We start from the raw sequence: 10,592 nt of genomic DNA, 5'->3' as shown, positions 1-10,592 counted from the left end.
TTTTTCTTCCCCTCTGTTTACTGTTTTAAACTTCTCTTGAGTCTTGTACGTTGAGATCAAATTTTCTATTCAGTTCTGGTCTTTTCACCAGGAAAGATTGAAAGTCCCCAATGTCATTAAATGTCCATCTTTTCCCCTGAAAGAAAATGCACATTTTTGCTGGGTAATAGATTCTCGGCTGCAATCCAATCTCCTTTGCCTTCCGGAATATCATATTCCAAGCCTTGCGGTCCTTTAATGTTGAAGCTGCCAGGTCCTGACCAATCCTGACTGTGGCTCCATGATATTTAAATTGCTTCTTTCTGGCTGCTTGGAGTATTTTCTCCTTCATCTGATAATTCTGGAATTTGGCTACAATATTCCTTGGAGTTTTCCTTTTGGGGTCTCTTTCAGGAGGTGATCGGTGGATTCTTTCAATGATGATTTTATCCTCTGAATCTATGATATCAGGGCAGTTCTCCTTAATAATTTCTTTTTCTGGTCATGGCTTTCAGGCAGTCCAATGATTCTCAAATTTCTCTCCTGGACCTGTTTTCCAGATCAGTTGTCTTTCCAATGAGGTATTTCACATTTTCTTCTATTTTTTCATTCTTTTGATTCTGCTTGACTCATTCCTGGTGTCTCATGGATTCCTTATCTTCCAACTGTCCAATTTTAATTTTTAAAGCATTGTTTTCTTCAATAAGATTATGTACCTTTTTTTCCATTTGGCCAAGTGAATTTTTTAAGGCACCGTTTTCTTCAATGAGATTATGCACCTTTTTTTCCATTTGGCCAACTGAATTTTTTAAGGCATTGTTTTCTTCAGTGAAATTATGCACTTTTTTTTCCCATTTGGCCAGTCAATCTTGGTGCTTCCTTTTCCAAGCTACTGATTCTTTTTTCATAGTTTTCTTGTTTTACTTTCATTTCTCTCCCCATTTTTTCTTCTACCTCTCTCAATTGTTTTTTAAAATCCTTTCTGAGCTCTTCCAGGAAGGCTTTTTGTTCCTGAGACAAATTCGCCTTCCCTTATGAGGCTTCACATGTAGGCAATTTGAGGGTATTGTCCTCATCTGAGTTTGCATTGGCTTCTTCCCTATTGATACAGAAGCTCTCAATGGAGAGGACTCTTTTTTGCTTCTTACTCATTATTGCAGCTTATTTATTTATTTTTTAAAGTTGAGGTCTGCTCTCAGGGCACCAGGTTCCCTGTTTTGGGCTTCTTGTGCAGGGGTATAGGTGCTGTGTGACCGGCTTTTTACTCTGAGGCCTTTATGGTGTGTGGAGATCCCCCGCCCTGCACTTCCTGTCTGGGTGTGCTCGGCCAGCCAGGCGCCCCGATCCTGGCGTCCATTCCCGCCTGCCCCGTTCGTCGCCCTCCCGGCCAGTGCAGGTAGGTTTCTCCACTGTCCTTCTTGGCCACCAGATTTTTGAACCAGGTTCCAGGGTCCTCAGTTGTTCGGCTGTGGCCTGCAGCTCCTGCTGACTTGCCCCGACCCCCTTGGCTCTGGGTTGCTGCCCTGTGCTCGGCCTCCCTTTTGCCCGAGTCAGACCGACCTTTTCCTGAAGTCTTCTAAATTATCTCTGGTTGGAGGACTGTGTCTGTCCCTTTGCAGGTTCTGTAGTTTCAGAATCCGTACAGAGGCTTGATTTAATGTTTTTTTTGAGGGAACAGAAGGAGAGCTCAGGCAGTTTGCTGCTTCCTCTCCGCCATCTTGGCTCCACCCCCCTGCAATAATTTCTAACATGACATCTAGTGAGCAGTAAAAGTTCAGACAACTTGTCAGTTCAAGTAAATAATTTTACTTTTAGATATTTCTTTCCCCATTCTGCCTTGCCTAATTTGATTTAAGAGATTTTTTTTTTAAGGCAATGGGGGTTAAGTGACTTGCCCAGGGTCACACAGCTAGTAAGTATCAAGTGTCTGAGGCCAGATTTGAACTCAGGTACTCCTGAATTCAGGGCCGGTGCTTTAACCACTGCACCATCTAGCTGCCCCTTCCTAATTTGATTTAAGCAATTAATTTTTAATGAATTACTTCATGCACTGATTGGTCCATTTTATTCTCCAATTAATTCTCCAATTAATCTTCTTTTAAGTATATACCTGACCTCCTTTTAAGTATATACCTTTTCCCTCCATGTAATAAATACCAGTGGCTTCCTATCATCTGTTTAGCATTCAGGTCAATTCACAATTTTTTCTTCTCCTCTCTATCCAGCTGTATTACACCTTACTCCTATTTGGTCCTTACTTCTTTGCTTATTTTAGTATCTAGTGACACTAACTTCTGCCATTCCTCATGAAGACTCTCCATCTCTAGATTCCAGCCTTTTTCTCTATTTAAAATATTTTTCTAAATTGATTTCTTCTGTTTCTTAATTATAATATTATCTGTCTTTCCTGCCTCCCACTCTTTTGCAGAGAACTATCTTATATAAAAATAGTATTTTTAAAGAGGAAAAAAAAGCACAACTGATCAGCGAATTGAAAAAACCCAAAATGTGTACAACGTGTAACACCTATGGACCTCTGACCTCCACAAAGGGGTGATCAGAGGTGTGTAATCATAACTTTTCATTAGAATCTGTTTAATGTTTGTAATTTTGTTATATTCACGTTTGGTTTTTGAGGTGTGTCAATGGTCTTTGAATTTACATTGTTGCAATTATTGTCTATATATATATATTTTTTTTCCCTGATTGTCTATCACAATTCAACATTTCTTACAGCATAGTAATATTCTGTTGCATTCACTTACCATAATTTGTATAGCCATTCACGAATCAATGGACACATACTTCGATTTTAATTCTTTCCTCTCATGGAGTACTACTAAAAGTGTTTGGGGGATTCTCTCTCTCTCCCTCTTTCTCTCCCTCCTTCTATCTCTTCCCCTCCCTCTTTCCCTCTCCCCATCCCCCCTCATTCTCTCTTTTCTTCTTCCCCTCTCCCCCTCCCTCTCCTCTCCCTTTCTCTTTTCCCTCCTTGAGGCATAAGCCCATGATTGTACCATTTTAAAATTCCACCAACAATGTAGTAATAGTGGAACTATCATTCTGAAACTCTTCCAACATTGACTATTGACATTTTCTTGGCTAATTTGCAGGGTATGAAATTAAAAACTCAGAGTCATTTTGATTTTATTCCTCTCATTAGAGTGATTCAGAACATTATTTCATGTAGTTGTAGATACTTTGCAATTTTTCTTTTGAATCTGTATATACAGCTTGCATAGTTATCTACAGGGGAATGGCTAGACAGACACAGGCACAGGCCAAGGCAGAGACATACAGACAGACACACAGATACACATATACACACAGATACACACAGACATAGACATAGACATAGACACAGAGACATACACATTATATATATCCACACATAAACACACATTCATAATACTCATATATGTATGTGTTATATGTGCACATATATCAATGTACATATTATACATATGTTTCCATGTATATTTGCATGTTACATGCACACCTGTATATATGTGTTTTGTGTATATATTTTGATGTTTGAGAGTTTATGATAAAAACTTCAAGCTTGCCAAAATAATTAATTTATTGTCACAATTACTTTTGCTGTGTTTGCTTTGTTTTTGCTAATTTCTTAGGATTTTTCATGTATGCCATCAGCAAATAGCAATGGTTTTATTCGTGCTCTAATTATTCTTATGCCTTTAATCTCTTCCTCTAATTTTAATTGCTAGAATTTCCAGAGCTATATTGAATAATATGGCAAATTATGGATAGATTTTTCTTTACTATTATGTTTATTGGAAATAGTTCTATCATAACTTCATTACATATGATGTTTTTGAACTTAGATGCTTTGCTAATGTCAAAAAAAAAAGTCCAGCTGTGCCTATACTTTTTCTAGATTTTTAGTATAAAATACTGCTTTATTTGTCAAACTGTTAATATGATCATAAGGATTTGGATGTTTGGGTCTTTAATATGACCAATTTTGTTATTTCCATGATGTTGAAACCTGATCTAAATTTCCCATTGCAATCCTGGTTTAAATACTATTTGGTCATAAGAAATATATTTTTTTGACAAATTGCTGCAATCTGAAGGGATTTTGTTTAAAATATTTGTGTTGATAACATTAATGATATTGACATAGTTTTTCTTTCTGGTTTAGGTATTGGGACTACATTTACCTCATAGAAGGATTACTGTAGATTCAATATTTGGTAATAATTTGCAAAGTATGGATACAAATTTTTCTTGAAAAATAGGATCCAATTCTGTGAATCCATCAGGATTATTTTTTTTCCTTCTTTTCTTCCTTTGGTTGTTCTTTTATAGGTAAATCTGCTTCCTCTTCTGAGAGAAGCTTAACTAATATTTCTGACTCACCTGAGAGTTTGGGCATTTTATACTGAAGAAGTCAGCTGGGTGACACAGTGAATAGAAATCTGGGGCTGGAGTCAGAAAGAGTCATTTTCCTTAGCTCAAATTTGGCCTCAGACACTTATTAGCTGTGTGATCTTGGGAAAGTCATAGTTAAGCCTATATTTGCCTCAGTTTCCTCATCTGGAAAATGAGCTAGAAAAGAAAATGGCAAACTACTCCAGTATCTTTCTCAAAAAAAAATTAAGATGTGTCCAAAAGAATTGGATGTGATTGAGACAATAAGATAATTCTTCTATTTCTTTTGTCTTTTCAATTTTGTTAGCATAAAAATATGCAAAGTATGTTCTGATCACATTTTTTCTACATTTTCTTGTGATTTACTCATTCACTATATTATTCATTTGATTTTCTTATTTTTTAATCAGAGTAGTTTTTAATTTAATTTTTTGTTTTTTGTTTCTAATTTATCCATATTTACTCTAATTTTTAATCTTTCCTCTATTGTGCTTTTAGACAAGTTTTTGGTTTTCTGATAAAAATAATATCAAGTTCCTTCCCCCTCTAATTATTAGCCTATAGATAGATATATACATGTGATTTCTCAACTAAGGACTGATTTATTTTCATTTCAGAAATATTGGTATGTTGTTTCTTTATTAACATGTTTTTTACATAGTTAATAATTCTTTCTATGAGTTGATCTTTGATTTACTTATTATTTAGGATATTATTGTGTCCAATGAGTCTGCGTCTTTTGTTTGTCATTCCTGAATCAATTATTATTTGTATCATATTATGATCTGAAAAAGATGTATTATTTGCTTCTGCCTTTTTTATTTCTTTGCAATGTGTTTGTGCCCTAGTCCATCATAATTTTCTGCTAAAAATCCCATGTGACACTGAGAAATATGTATATTATTTCACAATTCCATATGGACGACATCCTAAGTTTTTAACTCTAATTTCTCCAGCTGTTTGTTCAGTTCCACATTTTTTCTTTTTCTTTTCTTTTTATTAGACATCCAAAAGTGAGAGGGGTATTGAAGTATCCTGTCACTTTTGTGTTACTGCCTCTGTTTTATGTAGCTCAGTTAATGTTTCATTTATGATTCTGAATTATATAAAATTTGAGACATATAACTTTATTACTGACATTAATTTGTTTCTGATTCCTTTCAACACAATATAGTTTTGTGTCTATTTCTTTTACTTGTATGTGTATGTGTGTGTTTACATTTTGTTAATGACTAACTCCTGTAATTTTGTATTCATTTGATAAATGGTAGTTTTTTTCATTCCCTCAGTTTTATATTTTGCATGCCTTTGTTTTGTTTTTAATGTGTTCCATATAAGTAAGCAGTTTTAAGGTGTGATTTCTTACTCAATTTTACTTTTTCACTTTATTTTTCTGTTTAGTCTTCATTCACATGTAAAGTTATAAACGTTCTGTTTATATTTTCCTCAGTTTGTCTTTAATACTTTTTTTCTTCAAGTTATGAAATTTTCTTTATTCTGCTATAAAGTCAGTACTGTGTTTCTTCAGTTTAATAAAATTTTTGTTTGTTTGTTTGTTTGTTTGAGATGGTCCTAGTTCCATTGGCTCTCTTCCCCTCAGCCCTAATTATCTCCCCTACATCTTCTCTAAGAATGTTTTAAAATGGGGCAGCTAAGTGGCTCAGTGGATAAAGTACTGGCCCCAGATTCAGGAGGACCTGAGTTCAAATCCAGCCTCAGACACTTGACACTTACTAGCTGTGTGACCCTGGGCAAGTAACTTAACCCTTATTGCCTGCCCCCCCCCCAAAAAAAAAACCCCAAACCCAGAATGTGTTAAAATTTTCTTTGCTACTGAAAGTCCATTTTTTTTCAATTATGGGCCTTTGGGTAAGCTTTTGAATTTATATTGTGGGTAGTATTGTTGGAAAGAGCTTCCTGAGGGAGCCAAAAGTAAACAGTGATTTGTGGTTTTATTTTTTTTAATCTTCTTTTGGATTCTGGATGTCCCAGACCCTTGAGGTTGATTAAGTTGTTTGTTGGGGGGGGGGGTTGGTACATAATTCCTGTTTTGGGGTTGTCTGAGAAGTCATGAAGATGAGAGAAAAATGTTTAGTCTTCCATGTTGTTGGATGACTCCAAGCATTTTCACTGTCTGTTCCTCATACCTAGAATTCTTTCCCTCCTAGTATCTACTTCTTGTGTCCCCTGAGTTCTCCAATTCAAATCTCTTATTAGAAAGTTTTCCTGATCTTAAATTTCCTTAATGCTATTAACTTTAATCTTATAAATATGTCCATCCCCCCATATCTTGTTCATACATAACTGTTTTCATGCCTTCTACTCCATTAGACTGTGAACTCCTTGTGAACTGGAATTGTTCTCTCTTTGTGTTTCTAGTCTACAACAAAGAGCCTGGTACACAATAGGCACTTAATAAATTTTTATTGACTGTATGACCATTCCATAGTAAAGGATAATTTAGCTACAAATATTGTTTTGACACCTTGCAAATGAACTGATTTATGGAGTTTATAAAAGAAATTAAGGGTAGTTCATTGCTCTTCTGTTTTTTTTTCTATATGCAAAAAGAATGTTCAATGACAATAAGTTTCCTAATCTCATTGTTAACATCTTGATTAAAAATAAATTAGAAATTAAGATAGCATAGTGAGGGGGCAGCTAGATAGTGCAGTAGATCAAGCAATGGCCTTGGATTTAGGAGGACCTGAGTTCAAATCCAGCCTCAGACACTTGACAATTACTATCTGTGTGACCCTTGGCAAGTCACTTAAGCCCCATTGCCCTGCAAAAAATAAAATAAAATAATAATAAAAAACAAAAAACAGACAAAAAAACTAGGGGGCAACTAGGTGGTGCAGTGGATAAAGCACTGGCCCTGGATTCAGGAGGACCTCAGTTCAAATCCAGCATCAGATACTTAACACTTAATAGCTGTGTGACCCTGGGCAAGTCACTTAACCCCAATTGCCCTGCAAAAAAAAAAAATCCAGCCTCAGACACTTGAAACTTACTAGCTGTGTGACCCAGGTCAAGTCACTTAACCCTCAGTGCCCAGAAGAAGAAGAAGAAGAAGAAGAAGAAGAAGAAGAAGAAGAAGAAGAAGAAGAAGAAGAAGAAGAAGAAGAAGATAGCATAGCTATCCAGATACTCCATGCAATTCTTGTTTTTATAGGAGATGGTTAACAGTGTTATATTAGTCTGGCTCATTATCAATTGATAATATGTGTTATATTATGATATTATGTATTAAATCCTCAATCAGGTTAAATAAGTTAAATATTTGATCAACATCTTTACAATCTATCTTGAAAACAAAACTGGAGTGAACTCCTTGCATGGGACCTTTACATATCATCTCTGTGGGAAATAATTTATATCGCTCTCCAAAAGATTGCTTGAGGTGATGATACATAGCTTGCTATTTGCTAATAGCTTCTTCATTGTCTTTTTTCTCCTTTCAACAAAAGAGCATACCACTTTTGTATCCTCTCATTGAGAGAATATGAAAATAAATTTCTTGAACAATTTGTAAAGGTCTGAAATATGTCTCTTAAAGCATGGATTACTTCTATATATGCTTGATTTGTTCAAAATGTTCTTCTTTATTTTGACTTCTTATATGTAATTTTTACTGTAACAAGACAAGGTGTCTATGCCCACTGTTGATAGCCTCACATTTTCTCTATTGTGTGTTCAACTACTTACTTTCTGGATTGGCTCACTGCAGTATGCTTCCATGCTGGTAAAGTTAGCTTCTAAGAGGACTGAGAACATGAGTCAAATTCTGACAGTCACAGGGGTAAAGCCATTGTGGTATATTTTCCTTTAGCTCTTGAACCTCCACTTTAGCTCTTGAACCTCCAAGATGTTTCCATTTATACCAACCAAGCATTTATTATAATGACACATAGATTATAAACATAGTTATTAGCTTAAAAATAAGGCAAAAGACATTGAGAATGCCATAAAGATTAGTTTGTCAAATCAAATACAGTAACAATAAACAAATGACCATCTACACATAAAAATAGGTCACACATCCCTTCCAATGTACCAAATATCTGTGGGGTAGAGTGTACACACATTTCTTGGAATATGCCACAGAGTCACATGAGGAGGGAAAATCAAATGCTAAAAATAACTTATACCTATGGACTACAGACTTGAATGTCATTTTTCTCTATTGAATATATTCAATACATGAAGACGCTTCTCTGTTAACTATTGTCTTCTAGTCCATACCAAGGTCCAGTTGGGCAAACCTCTGCTTCTATTTTCCAATAAATATAGTACTTATAAGCTCTTAACTTATAATCAACTTAAAAATAGCATTGAGTTGGGGGGAGCTAGGTGGCTCAGTGGATAAAGCACCAGCCCTGGATTCAGGGGGACCTGAGTTCAAATCCTGTCTCAGATACTTGATACTCACTAGCTGTGTGACCTCGGGTAAGTTACTTAATCCCCATTGCCCTGAAAAAAAAAATTTAAATCCTTTCAAAAATAGCATCGAGTAAAAAAAATGACATCTAATTTTTGTAGACATTATCTCTATGCCATATGGAAAACATATGACAATCTCTGCCAAATATTGATCCACTGTTAGGATGCTATGCTGTCCTATCAAGTCGTAGCTAGTAAAACTCCCAGCAAATAATTTCAAGGTGATTCTCTAAGCAAAACTAGTGTACCTAGGCCTTCCTTAAACAAGGTTTTGGATCATCTGATTAAATCGCAGCATCTCTTTCTATAGAGCAGATGCAAAATCAGTTTTTAAAAGTAATGGACACTTCTAAGTGATTTCACTTTTTTAAACCTCTATGGTGAACTGAAAAGCAAGATCTGGGATTGATGTTCTTGTCCAAGAGGTTTGGCCTCTTTCCTATGAATCAAGAAGCCAAGAAGCATGTCAGCTGACTGTTTCAGCAATTGTTTCTTTCCACACAGCTCTCACATAGATGTTGCCACCATTATAACTTCTGCTATTTAATAAGTCTTCCCTTGTCAAGCTTTTCCACTTGTCAGCTTCAGTCACCTATCTCTTATACCAGGTGTCCTTAACCTGGATCTATGTATAGATTTCACAGGATCTGTAAACATGTGTCAGGAGAAAAAAAAACAAAAAAACTATGCCCTTATTTCATTATAGTTTCCTTAATCACATATTTATCATAGATATTCAAAAGCATTGTTCTGATAAGGGTCTTTTCACAAAAAATGTTAAGAAAACCCATTTATAACTTTCTCTCTTCAAAATATTTTTCATAAACAAAATTTTATTTTCTTTTGGTTTTGCCCTTCGCTTACTAAAAACAAAACTCATGTGTTTGTACACACACACAGAGACAGATGTGAAGTATATATGTATACATGGAACTATATGCATATAAGTATACATGTACCTATCATATGTACTCACATAAATATATATGCATATACATATATGCATATGCATGTGTGAGTGTATATTCATATTACTTAAATCTGAGTCTCCTGGTACTCCTTCACTGCTGTATCACTTAAAAGTTACAACTTGACACATTTCCCTTTTGAAGTCAAAAGACCTTATTTAACCATACCTTCATTTGTAAATAGCTATATTACTTTTTAAAATTTTTGTTTTACTCTCTTAAGCTTAAAGCGTGTATACTTTATGCCCTCTGAAAGACCCTGTGTCTCTAAATTCTGAACATGTGCTACCATCTCATTTTATGTCCTTGAAAATGCTCTTCTGTATTACTGTGCTATGAGAAATGAAAAGCAGGATGATTTCAGAAAGGCCAGAAAAGACTTGTATGGACTGATGTATAGTGAAGTGAGCAGAACCAAGAAAACATTGTGCAGAGAGATAACAATATTGTTTGCTGAAGAACTGTGAATGACTTAATGATTCTCATCAATAAAATGAACCAAGGCAATCCCAAAGGACTAAGGATGAAACATACTATCCACATCCAAAGAAAGAACTGATATTGATTGAACAGAGACTGAAACATGCTATTTTTCACTTTCATTTTTTTCTTTTGTTCAAGTTTTCTTGTACAAAATGGCTAATATGTTACTTTTACATAATTGCATATGTATAACCCATATCTGGTTGCTTTATTGCCTCAGGGAGGGGGAAAGGAAGGAAGGAAAGGAAAGGAAAAAATTGAAATTCAAAACTTTAAATAAAAATTGGAAAAAAAGAAAAGGCTCTTCCAAAAAGTTTTTTTTTA

Source organism: Dromiciops gliroides, chromosome 6 (assembly GCF_019393635.1).
Source record: "Dromiciops gliroides isolate mDroGli1 chromosome 6, mDroGli1.pri, whole genome shotgun sequence".
Lineage (NCBI taxonomy): Eukaryota > Metazoa > Chordata > Mammalia > Microbiotheria > Microbiotheriidae > Dromiciops > Dromiciops gliroides.
Note: the sequence above shows the minus strand (reverse complement) of the source record.